This window comes from Schistocerca gregaria, chromosome 5, assembly GCF_023897955.1.
Source record: "Schistocerca gregaria isolate iqSchGreg1 chromosome 5, iqSchGreg1.2, whole genome shotgun sequence".
Taxonomy (NCBI): Eukaryota; Metazoa; Arthropoda; class Insecta; order Orthoptera; family Acrididae; genus Schistocerca; species Schistocerca gregaria.
Genome location: NC_064924.1, coordinates 281,832,417 through 281,845,983, shown reverse-complemented (window position 1 = coordinate 281,845,983; position 13,567 = coordinate 281,832,417). Strand labels below are relative to the sequence as shown.

Sequence of the window (13,567 nt, the reverse complement as noted above, 5' to 3'; positions counted from 1 at the left end):
TCATGCCTGGGATAGATTGAAAACGGCTGTTCATGGAAAACGTGACCCATCAACCACTCTGAGGGATCTACGCTGAATCGCCGTTCAGGAGTGGAACAATCTGGACGAACAGTGCCTTGATGAACTTGTGGATAGTATGTCACGACAAATACAGGCCTGCATCAATGCAAGAGGACGTGCTACTGGGTATTACAGGTACCAGTCTGTACAGCAATCTGGACCACCACCTCTGAAGGTCTCACTGTATTGTGGTACAACATGCAATGTGTGGTTTTCATGAGCAATAAAAAGGGCGGAAATGGTGTTTACGTTCATCTCTTCCAATTTTCTGCACAGGTTCCGGAACTCTCGGAACCGTGGCGACGCAAAACTTTTTTTTTTGATGTGTGTACGTCTTCGTGGTCACATCCATTTCAGTTTTCCTACGCTGGATGCGGAAAAATAACGATACTACAAACGTCCTATTGTGAGAATCGCAGGAAATAAATTGGACGTGGTTGTGCAATGATTGGAAGTGCAAGCCACGTGATTCGGTTATGGTGCCATCTACAGCCAGGAAAGATGAATTAAATTCCCTCCTAGAACTTGACATGGCTCTTTATTTCGCGATAGCAGTTTTCAGTTAGTGTTTTAAGTAAATGGTGTACTTTCTTTTAAGAGACAAGTTTTTCTTCTTCGTGACTAAAGGCTCAGATAGTTTCATAAAATAAAATCAGGTATGTTTGTAACGATCTAATTATTTGCAATTAGCTAGCGATGAAACCAAGGGTCGTGAGGCGAACAAAGTGCCGAGCTGTACCCTACGTACAACCAAATCGGATAGTTATCTGCGGCGATTGCTGTCAATTGGTTCCTGAAGATGGCGACAGCATTTTCAGTAGTTTGAGGGACAACATGATAGATCTGTCTTCTAACATTACCCAACATGGGGATGCTATGTTAATGCTGAGAACAGCTAAGAGAAAGAGGTAACTACAGCCATTTTATCTTAGAACTGATTTATTGAAATCTTTTTGTCAAGCGAACGCTACTGGTATGACATTTAGGAACTGAAGGGGAAATGTTCTAGACAAAACCGAAACACTAATGCAGGAAAGGATATTTGGCATCGAAAGTACTGTTCAAAGACACTGCTTAGCCGCTCGCTAGTTGTGACGAAGTTAATTGTCAACAAAGGTTAAGCAAACAGTAAGTCTTTTTACAGTTTGCTCTTAGAAATTCTTAGACTGTGTTCTGTAGGTCTCGACCGGAGTCCAATCTTTTTCATTATCGTTGGAATCGCGCACACTAACAGTTTTTCATTAGCATGCATAGTGGCAGATATTGTTTCTATAAGGGTTTAAAAATTGAGCTTACGACTGAGTTGCTTGTTTCTGCCTGGTAATGAGCGTTAAAATACTTTTTGTATATCCTGTTTTCGTACTGGTCTCTGTAACTATCGGCACATCATCACTTACACAAAGATGCCTATTTTTTCTGAGTGAAACCCTTGTCTGAGAATCGGTTCCCTCTTTTGAATTTGTGCTATTTAACAAAAGGCTAGACCGATTTACGAATTTGCAATGAACTAGTTACATCCTACGCAACATTTTCATAGTCAGTCTCTCTCTCTCTCTCTCTCTCTCTCTCTCTCTCTCTCTCTCTCTCTCTCTCTCTCTTCACACCCATAGTTTTAATGACTGGTGCATGATTCTACATTTTCCTTTTTTCGCTTTTATATACAGTGCTCAGGCACATGCTCGGTATTAAAGCATTTAATCTCATCCAGTTACATGCCGGAAAAAATGCTCGTTACGGCGAGTAGCAGGTAAGCCCAGTGCTAATCATACTTTATTGTTCAACCTTGGAGGCAGTCGTAACTTTTCGCAACGCCATTGCCATTGCCGGTCACACTGCGTTCTGCCGATGTCACTGCTTACCTGTCATCGTTCTGGCAGGTGCGTTAGCGACGTGCCTGGCATTTAGCATCTGATATTTGCCGAATTGCCGGCCGTCCCACTCACATCATCATTCCTACTGCATAGATCACTGTGCATTTCACAAATCATTTATTTAGGGTACTATAGATGCAAGTTATTTGCGCCCGAAGAGCATTAGAGAAATAACGTAAAGTACACGTACACAAACACTTCAGAGTAGCTAAGTGCTCTAACACGGTACAGTGTGTGTGTCAAAAATAGTGCGCAATAGTTTGCGATGGGATTCGTCATGCAAAAATAAGAAAACATCTTACCATACGATGTTTAGTTCCAGAATTATTGTGAACTGTAGTAGGTTGTAAATTTTAAAAGCGTGAGAGAGGGTACAATTCTCACAATAGTGGTGCTCTGGAGGCTGCATTTTAGTGCAAAGTGTCTCTCTTTGGCACTTAACAGCAGCTGTAGTGAGCCACCAGTAAAATTCAGAAACTGAATTCCGGAATGATCAGTAGTTTCAACTGTCTTGCTGTGTATTGCAGACTCACTACTATGAAACAAAGGTTTCCGCATCGTACTCCTTTGACTTATTTTTCCACTAGAAAGCTGATTCAGAGGTATTACACACAGTTTTCGATGCACGATCTGAAGACGCAACTCTTTTTTCAAAGACGAAGGATACGTTTTCGAACTGTCGTTTCACGGATATACACTTTACCCAAAATTCTGGATATTGCCACCATGAAAGTTGATGTACTAATTTGTAACTTGCGTCACTGATGTGAATGTGTCACTGTAAACACCGTTCAATTTAGCTCATCACGTCATGCGTATTTCCATCCAAAAGCAAAATAGTCTCTGAATGGTGCTGCACTTCTTTAATCTTGTCGAAGACAACCCAACTAAGTGGAATGACTGCCAAATCTAAACTGTCCTACGAATCATCTTAAATTTTGGATAGACGTCGTCTGACTCAGCCGCGCGGGATTAGCCGAGCGGTCTCGGGCGCTGCAGTCGTGGACTGTGCGGCTGCCCCCCCCCCCCCCCCCCCCGGGCATGGTTGTGGTTTGGTTGTGTGTGTGTGTGTGTGTGTCTGTGTGTCTGTCTCTGTCTCTGTCTCTGTCTGTGTGTGTGTGTGTGTGTGTGTGTGTGTGTGTGTGTGTGTGTGTGTGTGTCTGTCGTTAGGATGATTTAGGTTAAGTAGTGTGTAAGCTTAGGGACTGACGACTTTAGCAGTTGAGTCCCATAAGATTTCACACACATTTGAACATCGTCTGACTCAAACCCGGCAGTCGATGGTTGCTCACACTTACGTTGGGCACATAGTCATCTTCAAGCAAGGGTGCTTAGTGAACCGCCCTGACAGCAACCACTTCAAAATGCCGTTATTACAAGCCTTTGTGAAGAAGAGTGACTAACGATGTTGACGACGACAGTTCGACGAACATAAGTAATCACACAACGTTGACAAATTTTTCGCGCTGTGAAATCACGGAGAAAGAATGTGATTTTGTTACTCGCCAACGGTTTTCACAAAAGTATCATGTAGTTGCAGATGGCAATCGGACCGTGTAATTGATGTCTCCCAAAGAATAACCTACAAAAGAGTATTGTAAGGATTACCATAGATGAAAAATGTCTTTATGCATAACTTCTACCTTGTGAATTTCTCATTAAGCTATGTACATACTGTACTTTCAGGCCTAATTCTAAAGGCGAGGAGTGTAATCTATGACTTTTCTCTCTTTCTAAATATCTAAGCAAGAACGAATTAAATAATCTTATAATGTTTCGTTGCCTTTGATAATGAGATGAGGTGTTGCTCGATTTTTCTGTTTTGGGCGACGCATATTCGTAAATTTCCTTAGGGAGGTTTCTTCAGATCAGTCAGATTAATTTACTCTTTCTGACAATAACTTCATTATTTCCACCTCCCTGCCCTCACATCCTCTTACTTGTCGTACCTGTCGGACTCCAAATGATGTATAAAAATCGTATGGACTGATAAGTTTAATCTTAAAATTGCTTATTTATCGTAAAAATGGAGAAAAATGTTTATTGCAATTTGTAGGTAGTTAAATGGGAAAGTTAGTCACACAGTACTTTCGACGTGGCTTCGATGCGGGAATCACAATGAAGAATGTTCAGTGCTACTACCTCTGACGCGTTGTCAAAGAACGCCAGTAAAAACAGGCAGCTCTGTGCTAAGCTTTACGGTCTTGTTAAGTTGCTTTTCCCTTTTAACGACCAGCCCGTTAATGTCTGTGAAAGCTTAAAAGGCTTACATTTGAAGCCGTAAGTCCCTTTATATCCGTAAATGACAGCAGTGGAAGCAATTCAAAGTGTATCGGTATACCTCATAATTCTTCGAATCCGTCACGATATGTGGGCAGCTTTCTACCAGCGAAGACTTCACTTGTACCTTGAACAGGACCGTTCTTTCTGTACCATGAGACTCAATTATCCCGAGATCGTGGGAATCCTTCAGTCAAAAATTATAGTCTATATTTTGTTCTAAGAGTCCAAGAACATGAAAGGGAGGCAGTAAAAAGAAAGAAGTATACCTAAACATTTGTGTTACTGAATCTGTGCATTGAACAAGAAGTAAAGACAATTAAGAAATTTGGAATGGGATCTGAAGTTCAGGGGGAAGAAATACTCAGTTTTCGATGACGTTGTGACACTGTCAGGGGCAACATACGAACTGGAAGATCAGTTCAACGGAATGCATAGTGAGCTGAAACGGAATTACGGAATAAATATAATAATAAAAGTAAACATAGTGTAACAGAGGATAATTGAATTTAATCAAGGGTGGGCTGATGGCATTAGATTAGGAAACGAGGTAATAAAAGTAGTGGATGTGTTCTGGCAAATACGTGTTTACTGTAACTCCTTTCCGAAGTATCCACAATTCGCTCTCTTGTCTTGTTCTTCGGGAATTGTTGTATTTTACAACATATTTTACAGAACTTTGTGGATTTTTTTCGTGGTTTCAGACTCTGACTACTACAGTACATACTATATATTTTAGGTCTAACACTTGTTCGATCACATTGTCTGCCGTCATTGAACAAGCTCTTTACACAAGAGGACCACACCTTTTTGTTTTGCCTTTACATGTTGGTAATCCGTAGATATGCCAAAGTATAACCTGTCCTTTGCAAGTCACTTTCAGAATTTGGTATAATGAGTTAAAGGCACAATTTCTACTCGCCCTTAACGTTAACGCCAAGAGAAATAACGCATTGTTGAGGCAATGGACTCTTATTGCGTCGGACGACAGTGAAATCGCTGCGGAGCCATCCAGCTCTAGCCTTTCCGTGGTTTCCCTAAATAGCTTAACCATGAACGACACGGTGACAGTCAAAACTCTAAATTTTTAAAAAATGTATATACAAAAGAATTATTTCCCAAAATATTATGCGATAACTCCAAAAAGTAACCAATCTGTATGCTTTTGAAGCTGAGGATGCACTATGCTGAGAATATTTATAATGCTATTTCACAGAATTTAATCGGGTGATAATCGTCAGCATCACTCCTGTCCTTCTGGCTAGCAGTCGTGGCGCACTTGGCAGCACGCTGAAGCAAACGGTGAATTGAAAGGAAGTTGTAAACACAAAACCCATTGCCACAAGTCATTGCCGATGCCATCACCCCTATGTATACCAATCTGAGTAAACCTGATTTACTGGAACGAAAGCTTAAATAGCCTCATTTGGAGATGCGCTAAAAAAAAAAAAAATCCAACCGAACGACATTATCAACTTTGCTTCAAAATTGGCCATATCGCTATTCACTGTAGGCCATACTGCATTAAGGCTCGTGGCGAATGCCCTTCAAATCAAATTGTCGATGAAATGCGCTGATTCTGTGAAGATAGATATAGACGCCACGGGCGATGCGCTCAGCGACGAAAAGGGCTTTGGGGACGAAAATGAGGGCTTATCAGGTCAAAGTAGCAGAAAGCGGCCATCCACTACCCGGAGCGATAATTATTATGGATTAGGCATCGATGATATCCCGTCAGTTTCAAGCTTTGTCCATTTTTTATATAATCAATACTCGTAAAATTTTAAATGCGTCTTTCTCAAAACCAAGTTTTTCGGCATGGTTGTCGCCGCCCACGCTACACTTTTCATACTACGATTTTAACGATTTTTGGTCTCCCTTGAAGCAAACTGAATTCTCGTCAGTTCGTCGTAGACGATTTTTTTAATGTTCATATTTAGTATTTTCTCGGTCGAAAAGAGGGATCCAAAAACGGACGATATTTTCAAGTATTTATAATTTCGGCGTTTTTTATCCAAATACCTGCGATGAACTAAAATTACGTATGTAAGGATGAGGGTGATATGTTAATTTCATTACAATGAAATGAACACCCTTAGCTGCTTACAGGCGTTGACATAAGCCAACGGGGACAGATGGAAAATGTGTGCCCCGACCGGGACTCAAACCCGGGATCTCCTGCTTACATGGCAGACGCCCAATCCATCAAAGCCACCGAGGACACAGAGGATAGCGCGACTGCAGGGATTTATCTCTGGCACGCCTCCAGTGAAACCCACATTCTCAACGTATTGTCCCGCACAACATTCATAGTGCACCCGCCCATTATACTCATTACTCGCGGCGCGTTTCCAATTCCTGTAAGAGTTCGGGCACTATTTGTGCAATCGCACAGAAGAAGAAGATGGTCAAGTGGCCGGTGAGCCTTAACTATATGTATACTAAGATGGTGTCTGTTCATTAGGAGATGTCGATCTACCTCCTTTCCCAATCACACAATGAAGATTTTAATATTTTTCAGTAAAAAAATCATTAAAAACCCCGGTGAATGCTTTATTCATTACACCAAACCCTATTTGTCTACTGCGTTCCAGTATAGACAAAAAATTCCTGAATTTGAGCAATATTTTCGCCAGTCATCCTGTCGCTGCCTCCCCCCCCCCCCCCCCCTCTCCCCTGTTCGACTCGCAAAAGGGGCGACGGAAAGACCATTGTCTATTGTCTGTATGCTTCCGTATCTGTATTGAACTCTATCTTTTCCTTCCTTTCGCGAGATGCAGTTCATAAGTTGTAGACCCCTACTGCAGTTTGTCGCAAATGCCGGTTCTCTTAACTTACCCAGTAGTGTTTCACAAAAGGAAAGTATTAATCCCTCCAGGGAATCTAATTTAAGTTCATGCAGCATTTCTGTAACATTTGCGTGTTTTTTACCGAACCTACTTGTAACAAATCTAGCAGTACGTCTCAGTATTGCTTCGATGGCTTTCTGTAAGCCGGCCTGGTGGTGATCCCAAATAATCGAGCAGTACTCAAGAATGGGTTACACATGTATTATGTATGCTGTGTCCTTTATAGATGAGCTACACATTGCTAGAATTTTCTCAATAAACCGAAGTCGATGATTCGCGATCCTTACCAATATTTCGTTTGGTTTCACTTCGCTTTGCAGTGTTACGTCTAAATATTGAATCGGCGTAACTGTGTCCGGCATCACACCATTAACACTGTATTCGAACAGTACAGGATTGTTTTTACTACTCATCCTGATTAACATTTCCTCCCGTTTAGAGTTGGCTGCTATACATCAGTCCAAAAACAAATTCTTTCCACGCTTTTTTGTATCCTTCTAGAGTCTCTAAAAATAAAATTCTCTCCGACATACCGATATGAATGCAGAGAAAAAGGGGCGATCCTACGCACTTCCATGGCGCACTCGTCCTGGATGGCGAATGTTCATCGTGACCAAGATACCGTTACAACGTACTGGGCTCTACTAGTAACGAACTTCCAGAGCCGCTCTCATGTGAGACCTGTTGCGTATGCTAGGACCTTTGTTAACAAATGACAATGTCGCGCTATTAAATAGTTTTCGGAAATCTGAGGATGTGGGATCTGCCTGTCGCCCTTTATCAATTTCTTGCAGATTATCGGGGTGATTCCTTAAAAGGACATCTACGTCTTCTCTCTCAATCCGTCTCCAGTACGAGCTGGTACTCAGTCCCTAATGACGTTAAAGGCAAATATTTTTTAACGGTGATACACAGGAATGATAACTTTTATTTACGAGCTGATAAAGGAAAGACAGATGTTCGCGAATAACAATGCCTGAATAGTGTGCTGTTCACGTATATCGGAAATTTTAACCTTCCCCATTAATTGCGAATTTTGCGCTGTGGTTTGACTGATCGCAATTGTTGATTGAATGAATGGTTAGATTAAAGTACACCTTTAAGACAAAAAAGCACAACGAAGGAACTTTTTCATTTTACGCGTCTAGTTCGTTAGGACCAAATTGAGGAACAAATCTCCAAGGTCATGGAACGTGTCACTACATGAAATTACAACATAAAAGTAGTAACGCATAAAATTAAATATATATGAACCCAAAGAAACAAGCCATAAGTTTATGTAAACACAAATAACAGTATGACATAGCAATCAGCTTAATTTTTCAATGAACTGCTCGACAGAATAGAAAGTGACCCGTGAGGGAACTTTCCAGTTCAGATTTTAAAGCTCGTGTATAACTGCTAAGATTAATTAATTCTTGTGGTAGCGTACTGAAAATGGCTGCAGCAGTGTACTGCATACTCTTCTGCACAAGAGTCAAAGTGCGATCCAAATGCAGATTGGGTTTCTGCCTAGAGAAACTGAGTGAAAGCTGCTAATTCTTGGAAATAAGCTGATATTGCTAACAAGAAACGACAGTAAAGAATATATATATTGAGAGGCCAATGTCAGAACACACAGAACAGGGGTCGACAAGGGGTTCGCGAACTTACACCACTTATTGCCCCAACCGCCCGTTCTTGAGCCAAAAACAGCCTTTGAGAATGGGAAGAGTGACTCCAATATATAGTACCGCACGTCACAAGCCAATGAATATAAGCAGACTACTTTTCGGGTCTGAGTACTATGGGACTTAGCATCTGAGGTCATCAGTCCCCTAGAACATAGAACTGCTTAAACCTAACTAACCTAATGACATTACACACATCCATGCCCGAGGCAGGATTCGAACCTGCGACACAACGGTCTCGCTATTCCAGTCTGAAGCGCCTAGAACCGCTCGGCTACTCCGGCCGGCTCGGGTCGAACTATCAGTTACTTTAGATACCGTTCTAGTAATAAAAATGGCAGCATTAAGTCTTTGAACAATATCCTGAACGTGGGCTTTCCACGACACTTTACTGTCTAACTGAACATCTAGAAATTTGAACTGTTCAGTTTCACCAAACATATGCCCATTCTGTTGTATTAAGACGTGAGGTTTTGTTGAATTATGTGATAGAAACTATAAAAACTGAGTCGTATTGCAAATTAGCGCTAATTTTCTACATGAGATGAACTTATGTCTTGAACTGCACTATTTGGAACAGTGCCAGCATTGCACATAAGATCCTTTACTACCAAGCTGGTGTCATCAGCACCACAGAAATATTTTAGAATCATGTGTAATACAAGAAGGGTTATCCTTTATATAAATAAGGAACAGGAGAGCCCCCGGCACTGATTCCTCGTGGAGGCCCCGCCCTCACCTCCCTCATTTAACTGTGCCCCATACAGACCTCACATCATAGCCCTTCTCACCACTATGGAGAATGACCTTTTGCTGTCTGTTATTAACGTAAGAGGTGAACCAGTTGTGAGCTACTCCCCGTATTCCATAATGGCCCAACCCCTGGAGCAAAATTTTGTGATCAACACAATCAGATGCGATGGTTAAATAAAAAAAGACGCCTAGCGTTCGAAACCTTTTGCTTAATCCATCCCGTACCTCACAGAGGAAAGTGAGTATAGCATTTTCAGTTGTTAAACCACTTCTAAGCGAATTATACATTTGATAGCGAAGTGTGTGAAATAAAATGGTCAATTGTCCCTATATAGTGTTTTCAAAAAACCTTAGCAAACGCTAATGGCACAGAAATACGTCTAAATTGTGTACATTATCCCTTTCTCCCTTTTTATAAAGCGGTTTACTAGTGAGTACTTTAATCGTTCAGGAAACTAACCATTCTTAAAGGAAAAATTACAGATATGGCTAGTATCCGAATGGGACGGATATGGGTAGGTGTGATGTACATGTACAAACAAATGGTCACAATTTCAGAAAAAATAAATTATTTATTGAGTGGAACAAACTTCACAAACTGAGCAAGTCAGTAATGTGTTGGTCCACCTCTGCCCCTTATGCCAGCCGTTATTCTACTCTTCACTGGTTGATAGTTGTTGGATGACTTCCTCAGGTATATCGTGCCAGATTCTGTCCATTTGGTGAGTTAAATCGTCAAAATCTCAAGCTACTTCTAAGGCCTTGCCCATAATGCACCAAACGCTCTCGACTTGGGAGAGATCCGACTAATTTGCTGGCAGGGTAAGGTTTGACAAGCACGATCTCAAGAAGTAGAAAACTCTCGCCATGTGCGGGCAGGCATTATCTTACTAAAACACAAACCCTTGAGGGTTTGCCATGAAGAGCAACAAAACGGGGCATATAATGTCGACATACCGCTGCGCTGTAAGATTACCGCCGTTGACAATCAAAGGGATACTGCTATGAAAAGACACGGCACCCCAGACCATGACTACTGGTTGTCCGGCCGAATGGCGGGCGACAGTCATGTTTGCATCCCACCGCTGTCTGGGGCATCTCCAGCCAATAGTGTCTCATTGACTGGGGTGGAATTGTCGTCGAATTGAGCCCCGATGAACAAAGACGACGACGTACCTGGAGATACCTCAGCCAGCAGAGAGATACAACCCTCACTGTCGCCCGCCATACATCCAAGTAAGATGGTTTGGTGTGCCATTTCTTTTCATAACAGCACCCTTTCAGCACAGCCGTATGTCGTCGACGTTCTACGTCCCGTTCTGATGCCCTCCATGGTGAACCAGCGTGGGCTTTCATTTTAGCATGATAATGCTTGCCCGCACAATGCGAGAGTTTCTACTGGTTGACTTCGCGCTTGACAAAGCCTACCTTGGCCAGCAAGGCTGCCTGATCTCTCCCTAATTGAGAATGTTTCGAACTTTATGGGCAGGGCTCTCCAATCAGTTCGGTATTTTGACGATATAACACGCCAGTTTCACGGAATTTGACGCCTTATCCATCAGCAGGACATCTAACAACACAGTCAATCAGTACCAGATCGAACAAACGCTTACTTAAGGGCCAGACGTGGATCAAAGAATTAATGACTTGCTCAGTTTGTGAAGCTCTTTCTCTTGAATAAATTTTGCAATTTTTTCTGATATTTTAATATTTGTCTTTTCATGTACATAATATCTACAGATTTCCATACCATTCGCACAGTTGCTCCCTGGTTCGTCGTCTTTTTTGTGTGTGTTAGTGTACCTTGCAGATTTTGACAAGTTAATCATACAGACTCAACAATTTTCGTTGCAGTCATTTCTCCAACATAAAGGTGGGCCCCTTTCAAGAGCTTTTCTCATAGTCAAATGCTTCACCCTAATACTTTCATATGTTTTCGGCGGTATTTGCGTTTCGCACGAGGAATGTTTTTTATTGCTCTATGTACTTAACTGCAAAACGGATAAAAAACCTCTTACGGCGACAATTTAATATGCCAAAAGTGCATTTTATCACAGTCGTAATGCAGTCTTAAATGATCTTAGGTAGGGCTCTTCAGTTGGTTCACTCTCTGTGGGCAGAAATTAAGGCGAAGTAAAACACAAAATGCTATAGTTCACTCGGAGGGAACGAAGAAGTCGCCCACCAAATATGCAAGTGTGAGCATGAAGTTTCTCGAAACGCATCGTGCGTAACACAGTGAAATTAAGGGACTGCTAAAATAAACTGTATTTTTTCCCCAAGAGAAATGGCCACAGTCGTTATGTGAAGACTTATGAAAGAGGCTCTCGTACGCAGCAAGGCTGGTGATAAAACATTTCGTAATTCAGGAGCAGTAATGTCTGCATTCTGAAGTTTTCCAGCCATTCCATTGAGTACGATAATGTGACCACTTCGCGCTTTTTCTCACACCACTCTCGTGGTCCAGGTGAGAGTAATAAGTTCCGTACGGATTAATTTGTTCATGAGCAACGTCGTCCACCTTCACCACTGACAACATTAAGAAAGTAGTACTGTCTCATTATTAAAACGTTGGGTAGGTAGTGGTAATCCCAGTTCGTCGAAGAATGTTTTTCACTGCTTAAACTGAAGTTAAATCGCCAGTCTTATTTTCTTCTGCTACCGGATATGCATTGTTAGTGACAGCTGGTGGCCCTATGCTCTTTCTGACGCCGTAGTTTCTTCCCCTCATCTTCACTCTCACCTTCCCGGAACAGAAATCTTTGCATCCCATCTTTGCGTCTGGAGTAAATCTCATGTTCAAGTGCGAGAACATTTAGAAAATGTCTGCATAACGTGTGTCTGAGACGTGCCTCGGGGACCAGCCCAGTATTCACCTAGTAGGACATGGGAAACCGCGTAAAAACCTCATTCAGGCTTGCCTGCTCACCATTCCTTGTCGTTAATAGGCGAGACGGATTCGATCCGTGGCGGGCTAGCGACCCTGTGTCCTGAAGCGGCTCTGATATCACACTAGCCTTCTCGGGGCGGGTCTATCATCATCATCATCATCAGTGGCTTCCCGTTATTTTTCTGTCGTATAGCAGGTAAAAGGCTCCGTGATGCTACACGGTGTCCATAAATAAAATACAGTTTCGGAACTCTATAGATGGAGAAACACTGCTCAGAATGATACCGAATTCGAATAGCATATTATTGACACATGGGAGAACGTCATGGGAGAAAACGAAAATTTAACCAGTAGATGGCGCTGTAAACTTCTTAAAGTAATTGGGAACGGCTACAAATGACAGATGAATCGCAATATGACGGCTATGGTTTGAATTGTACATTACACCACCCGCTCTGTTTAATAAGAATGACTGCTAAAGTTCGGCAGTCAACATTTGTGGCACCTAGTTACGACTATCCATCGCGGCAGGGTTGTATCTCGTCGGATGGGAAAATCGATTTTTAATTGTCTTGCGGCCAAAAATCGCATAACATGCAAAATGACATCTGCTTCTAATAGTCTTGAGACGGGCGCGAGACAAGTTCGATACGCTATCCACAGTTCACTGCCAAAAGTTGAAATTGAGGAACAGCGTGTTTCACAACAGATAGGAATGTCTCGAGGGTCACGTTCAAAGTGCTTCACACAGTGCTTGTCTTCAGTTGCCAGATCACATGATACGGACGGTCACGCTGTAGGGAAATGACGGCTGATAATTGCAACATTTCCAATATGCCTCTGGAGCAGCTGCTTCAGTGCCTGTGCAGTGTGCATAGGAGTGCCATCTTGCATAGAAATGATCCTACCCACACATCCACACTGTTGAAGGGATGGAATGCGTTTGAAGCGCATAAGACTCGCATAGCGTTTACCAGTGACGGTACAGGTAACAGGGCCCTCAGGTCAGCAGGAAGCAATTCCCGAACATGGGTGATTATGTGTGGATAACAGTGCAGGAGATTTCGTAGAATTTTATGCACTGTGGTCGCAGGCGTGTCGTGTCCAACGTGTGGGCAATCCTCCATGCCCTGCATAAACATCGCTCCACCCCTCCTGCAATGGTGACCATATTTTCGGCAGACGTCGGATGAA

The 13,567-nt window shown here is 42.3% G+C and overlaps 1 protein-coding gene across 8 annotated transcripts in view; it reads left to right on the top strand.

The window, feature by feature from the left end:
* The window catches only part of LOC126272172 (uncharacterized), a 483,755-nt gene that overhangs the window by 93,720 nt on the left and 376,468 nt on the right, over positions 1-13,567 (top strand). The gene's annotated exons all lie outside the window — the stretch shown is intronic.